Below are 7511 nucleotides of genomic sequence, written 5' to 3'. Positions count from 1 at the left end.
TCTTTGATACCTGCCCAAAAGAACATTATGAGGGATCTGAGGTAGCTTCTGACTGTGGGGGCTATTCTAATGAGAAATTATACTGCAAAGAGAAATAAAAGTTTGAGTCAACAGCTCCCTTGTAGGACAAGCCACTGGCAATTGTGACAGTTGTGAAAAAGGTCAATGTAATTCTATATCTGTGTATATGCCAGCCCCATGGGACCCTATTTGGCTACAAGGAGTAATGTATCAAATTTATATAGGATATCAATCCACTGCTAGGCATGGACCCCAAAAGATAAAACAGTGGACGTTACTAATTAAAAAGATATGGAAAACTGTTTCTCCTGAAATAGGAAACCCCCCTGCTCTCCAAGAAATTCAAGCTATATTGAAGGGACACCCCCGAAATTATACTTACATGGCTATGGTGGATTTAATAGCACCCCTACACTACTCATGCAGGTGGATGAAAAATTGGCATTGGACTGTTGTTATGTGCCCCTTTAAATATGATGACTTATAAGGCCATAGGAATTTATACCAATCTAACCCTCAATACCACCAAAGTGGCTATGCATTCACTTCTGAAATACCCCTCCAGGGTTTTTGGAAATGTTACATGTTTCCTTGGGGGACAAAGGGACAATGGGATAAACAACACTTGTACAAATCTAGTCTTGTTAAAGGCAGAAAACAGTTATTTAGCACCTAATGGGACCTTTTTAATTTTGGAGATGGAGTATACAAAGTGATCTCGGGCAGAACTACCACAATGTGTGCTTTTGGAATTTTAATCCCAAATTTATCTGTTTACACCCCAACCACCATGAAGAGGGTACCCTTACAAATTACCTGTCCAATGCATTTAATTCGAACAGAAAGGGACCCAGTAGTGATGCCCATCCTAGCTGGCCTAGCAATCACAAGGAGTCTCACTCTAGGAGCGACTGCCATTTGCTTAGGACAAAAACAATATATTTCATTAGGACAAGAAATTAGAAAAGATATTGAGGAAATTCGAGATGCAATTCAGGCTTTAGAAACCCAACTAGATTCACTTGCCAATATTGTATTACAGGGGCCAGGGATTTACCTCAGTGGTTTTGCTGCCTGCTGCGCAAGTGCAAGGACCCGAGTTCGATCCCCAGTACCCCCCCCCAAAACTATATTGTATTACAGAATAGGCGTGCTCCTGATTTGCTAACAGCTCAGAAAGGAGGAACTTGCTTATTTCTGGGTGAAGAGTGTTGTTATTATGCTAATAAATCTGGCGTAATACAAGAATAGCTAGACAAACTGAAAGATTGGATCAAAGACCTTGATAATAAATTTGGTACAGGAGAGCCATCCTATGCAATTAATTTTACTTTGGCAGGATGGAAAACTTGGATAGGACCTCTTCTGAGTCCCCTTCTTGTTATAATATTAATATTAATGTTTGGTCCTTGTGTCATTCAGTGGATTTCCAAATTTATACAGCAACGCATTGCTGCCGCTCAACACTACCAAATGCTAGTGCTAAGTAATGTAGATAAACTAGATAGAACATATAATGGATAAAAGAATTATCCTGAAGTAAACAGAGGGAGGAATGATGGGGAAAAGTTTTAGACAGCTTAGTAGATTAAATATTAAAGTAATTGTAGAAGCAAAATAGGTAATATATCCCTTTAAGATTTCCTTTTCCCTGCCACTCTTGTTGTTTTACGTGATGGTTATCTTTGACCTGTAGCTTTACTATAGATAACATCTTAACTCTGAAAAACAAAGTTGTGATGCTTGGGCAAATTTGTATTATACGTGTTTTAACTGTCATGTGTTTATGGCTGTAACCATTAACAGAAACCACATGTGCTTAACCATTAAATGGGAACTGGAATTTTTACTTACCCAACAAAGACCACTAGGGATGAGACAATGACCAAAAAGGGTATAAAATGGGAACCAGAACAAATATTGGCATAGACTGACCAGACAATTTTCTTTTAGTCCTGCCTACTAGGAAGTAAACTTTTATTATTTTACCTGAATTCTGTGTCTCCGTGTATTTCTTTCTGCGATTTCTGGAACACAACCACTGTGGAAATCAGTATGGAGATACCTGAAAGAACTAGGATTGGAAGTCTCATTTGACCCAGCTATTCCCCTGCTGGGTATCTTCCCCAAAGAATTAAAAGAATCATACCACAGTAATATATGTGCACCCATATTCATAGCAGCACAATTGATGATAGCTAAAACTTGGAAGCAACCCAATTGCCCTTCAACTGGAGACTGGATAAAGAAAATGTGGATTTTTTATAAAATGGAGTATTACTCAGCTATAAAGAATGAGAAACTAGAGACATTTATAGCTAAATGGATGCACATTCGGGTGATACTCTTAAGTGAAATAAATAGGACACACATGTAAATACCAAATAGTTTCTCTAGTGTGAGAAGCTAAAAGTGTAAATAAGGACTAAAAAATATACTGGATAATGTGAAATAGGAAGAAAAGGTACAAAGGGGAGGGGAAGGGGGAGAGGAAAAAGAAAGAAGGGAATGGAAGTAATATGAGAAAAAGAAAAAAATGGAAACAAAGCCTTTGTAGATAAGGAGGGGTGGAGGGGTTGAAGGGAGGTCAGGGGAATGGGGAAAAAATAAGAACCAAGATGGATTATGTAAAGGTCCAAATTTCCAATGATGAATGTCATATCTTAAATGTATACCTTAAATTGTATACCTTAAATGTACTAATAAAATTGATTTTAAAAACCTAAGAAATTAGGAACAGATGGTCTTTATCTCAACCTGATAAAAGCCGTCTATGCAATCAACAGCCAACAACACAGTAAATTGAGAAAAACTGAAAGCTTTCACTCTAAAATCAGGAACAAGACAAGGATGCCCACTATCAACACTCCTATTCAATATAGTTCTGGAAACATTGGCCAGAGCAGTTAGACAAGAGAAAGAAATAAAAATAATAAATATAGGAAAGAAGAAGTTAAACTATCATTTGTAGATGACATGATGTTCTACCTAGAAGACCCCAAAAACTCCACCAAAAGACTTCTAGATTTAATCACCAAATTCAGTCACATAGCTGGAAAGTCAACACTCAAAAATCAATATCATTCCTGTACACAAATAATAAACTTACTGAAAGAAAAATTAGGAAAACTACACCTTTCACAATAGCATCAAAAAATGAAATTCTTAGGAATCTAACAAAGGAAACAAGATCTTTACATTAAAAACTGCAGTACTCTGAAAAAGATAAAAGAGAATATCAGAAAATGGAAAGATATCCCTTGTTTGTGGGTGGAAAGAACAAACATAGTGAAAATGGCCATACTTTCAAAATTGATATACATATTTAATGCAATCCCAATCAAAATACTAACAGAACTCAACAGTTCTCACAGAACTGGAGGAAACATTCCTAAAATTCATTTGGAACCAGAAGAGACCTAGAATAGCAAAAACAAATCTGGGCAGCAAAGGCAAGACAGGGTGCATCACAATCCCTAACTTGAAATTACACTACGGAGCTAGTGTGATAAAACCAGCATGGTACTGGGGGGGCGGGGGGGGAAACAGACCCAAGCATCAGTAGAACAGAATAGAAGATGCAGAAACAATTCCAAACACACTCAGCAAACATATCTTTGACAAAGGGGCCAAACACCTTCACTGGAAAAAAGATAGCCTCTTTAATGAATGATGCTGGAAAAACTGGCTTTCCACATGCTAAAGGCTAAAACTAGACCTATGTCTCTCACCATGCATTAAACTAAAATCAAAATGGATCGAAGATCTAAATTTTTTTTAAAACACTAAATTTGCTGGGAAAGAGAATACGTGGAACATTTGAAGACATAGGTGTGAGTAAAGACTTACTGAACAAAACCCTGTTCATATGGGATATATTACAATGAATCAAAAACTGAGATCTTATCTTACTAAAAAGCTTTTGCAAAGCAAAAGAAATCAACAGAGTAAAGAGACAACCAAAAGAGTGGAAAAATTTTTTTGCCAGGTGTTCCTCAGACAAAAGGCTGATATCTAGAATATATAAAGAACTGAAAAAAATCAACCTCCCCCCCAGTTAAAAGACCTAATCTCCACTGTTGGTGGGAGTACAGACTAGTGCAACTACTGTGGAAATCAGTGTGGAGATTCCTCAAAAAATTAGGATTAGAGATCCCATTTGACTCAGCTATTTCCTTTCTGGGTATTTTCCCAAGAGAATTAAAATCATCTGGGCCAGGGATTTACCTCAGCGGCACTGTGCCTTCCTTGCAAGTGCAAGGTCCTGAGTTCGATTCCCCAGTACCAAAAAAAAAAAAAGCATCATACCACAGTGTATATGCACACCCATGTTTATAGCAGCACAGTTTGTAATACCTAAATCTTGGAAACAGCCCAAATGCCTATCATCTGATGAATGGATAAAGAAGATGTGTTTTTTTTATACAGTAGAGTACTGCTCAGCATTAACAAGGATAAACTTGAGACATTTGTAGCTAAATGAATGAACCTAGAGGCCATACTCTTAAGTGAAGTAAATCATACATGCATATGTAAATATCATATTGTTTCTCTGGTGTTAGAAACTGACAGTGTAAATAAAGACCAAAATGTATAACAGGTATTGTGAAATAGGAAGAAAATATTCAAATGGGAAGGGGCACAAGGGAGGGGGAGAGGGAAAGGAAGGGAAAAGAAAAACATGAGAAAAGAGAAATAAAATGGAAACAAAGTTCTTGCAAATAAGAAGGGGAAGAGGGGTTGAAGAGAAGGGAGGGTAATGGGAAAAAATAAGAATCAAGATATATCATGTACAGGTACAAATTCCATACAATGAATGTGATCATTATGTATATCTAAACTGCACCAAAAAATGTAATGATTTAAAAACTGGAGGAAGGAAGAAAAAGTGACAGAAGAGTAAATATAAATAAATATTGATTATATAGTAGTTCCTTAAAGGATTTAAAATATATTTGAAATTTAAATTCACAATAACAATAACATAAAAGGCAGAGATATAAGGAGTTCCAAGTTTGTGAGCATAATGTCATAAAGTAGAAATATTAATAATTTTATTATATTCTTAAAGATAAAACATGCATGCTGTGGACTCGGGATTTAGTTCAGTGGCACCACGCCTGCTTCGCAAGCATAAGGTCTTGAGTTTGATCCCCAGTACAAAAAAGAATGCATGCTGTAATTTCTTGGATACCATTAAAAGAATAACTATTAATTGAAGGAAATATTTTGTAAAAAATCATAAGCATTTTAATAATCCAAAAGAAGATCATAACTTTCCGAACAAATGGAAAAACAATTATGTAGTAAGTATAGATGGAAAAATACCACAAATTATATTAATTATAACTGGATTAAGTAATCCAATTAAACAGCCAAAACTGTTAACCACATTTTTTAAAAACTCAATTATATATATAACCAAATAAGTGCATATGATATGTCTATGAAAGACTGAACCTTTAAGAATGGAACAAGTTAAATAAATAGGACACACGTGTAAATACCGAATAGTTTCTCTAGTGTGAGAAACTGAAAGTGTAAATAAGGATTAAAATGATTAAAATGAATAATTGATCATTTGAAATAGGAAGAAAAGATCCAAAAGGGTAGGGATGGTGGGAGGGGGAGGGGAAAGAAAACAAGGGAAAGGAAAAATTATGAGAAAAGAAAAAAAATTGAAATGAAGTCTATGTAAATAGGGAAGGGCGCACAGGTAATGGGGAAAAAATAAGAATCAAGATACATCATGTACAGGTACAAGCACCCAATGATGAATGCAAACGTATTGTATATCTAAAATGTACCAATAAAAGAATTTAAGGGAAATAAAAGAATGGAACAAGTTTATAACACAAACACTAGCTAAAATATACCTAGTGTGGCTATATCCACAGAAGACATAGGAAATTTATTCACTCCTAAAATAAAGGGAAAATGGTACTGCCACTTTGGAAGACAGTTTAGCATTTTATGATAAACCAAACATACTCTTACTATGTAATTGAGAAATCATACTCCTGAGTATTTTTCCAAAGAAGTTAAAAACTTATGTCCACACAAAAAGTTGCACAGGGAGGTTTATAAAAGCTTTATACATAATTTTTAAAACTTGGAAGCAACCAAGATGAACTTCAGTAGGTGAATGAAAATTTAATTGTGATTCAGCAGACAATGGAATATTTTTATTCAATGCCAAGAAGCAGTGAACAATCAGTCCATGAAAAGTAATTGAAAAAAACTTCAATGCATATTCCAATGTGACAGAACCCAACCCAAAAAGACTCCATACTGAATGATCTTGACTATATGATATTTTGAACAGGCAACACTGCGGAAATACTAGTAGATATCCATGTATTCTGGGGGAGGGAGTAATAAATATATAAAGCATAGGATATTTTAGACAGTGAAACTACTTGGTTTGATACCACAAAGGTGAATTTGTGCTACTTTCAGTTTGGCCAAACCCACAGAATGTTCACTGCCAAGAGTGAACACTAATGTATACTATGCATCTGATGATAAAGATGTGCTAATATATGTTCATCAATCGTAAGAACTGTGCCACTCTGGCAGAGGATACTGACAATAGGGAGAGTTGTATGTATATGGGAACGGGGACATATAGGAAACCCATGTACTTTTTTTTTTAGTGAATCTAAAACTGCTCTTGAAAATAGACTACATTGTAATAAAAATGGAAGACTTACATCTCAGAAAATATAACTTATGATAAATGTATATTAGTTGAAGCAATATGGTATTGCAGGATAAACAAAGAGAAAAATGGAATACTTGAGCAGACCTGTGACTACCAGATTTATGATACTGATGATAATTCAGAAATAATGAGAACAACTCATATCTTCAATACATGCCACATGGGCATTTAGAGGAAAATTTGAAAATATTAAAAATATTAATTGGAAAAAATTTTGAGTTGATTATAGCTTTAAATATGAAAAATAATATTAAAATAAATTACTCTTTCACATATCATATAAAAATATTTTATGACTCTAGAGAATGCAATAAAATAGAATATAAAAGTGCTAACCAAAAGAAAAATATTGACAAATCAGAGGAAACTAAAGTTAAGAAGTGTTATTGAATAAAGGGACTATAATACAGTAAAATACAAAGCATAGAGTGAGAAGAGATATTTGTAATACATACACCTAAAATAAAGTCTTATACTGAGAATTCAGAAGATGTTTCTGTAGACTAACAAGCAAACAGGAAAATGCCACAAAGAGAAAAATGTACAAAAGATTTGAACATGCAAATCACAAAACTGGAACAAGAACATTAATAAGTCAGTAAGTGTGAAATTTTCATTAAGCACCAGGGAAATGATAATTAAAATTATAACATATCACCACACAGTAGAGTGGTTAAAATTCAAATGACAACAGCAAATTTTGGCGGGGTTAAGAAGAAACTGGAACTCTCATACTTTGCTGGTGTTGGTACAGTACTTTTGAAAA

The sequence above is a fragment of the Heterocephalus glaber genome, unplaced genomic scaffold (assembly GCF_053883595.1).
Source record: "Heterocephalus glaber isolate CG9 unplaced genomic scaffold, H.glaber_assembly_v1.0 deba00001463, whole genome shotgun sequence".
In the NCBI taxonomy this organism is placed as follows: domain Eukaryota; kingdom Metazoa; phylum Chordata; class Mammalia; order Rodentia; family Bathyergidae; genus Heterocephalus; species Heterocephalus glaber.
The sequence above is the reverse complement of the archived record's forward strand: the minus strand, read 5'-3'. Positions refer to the sequence as shown.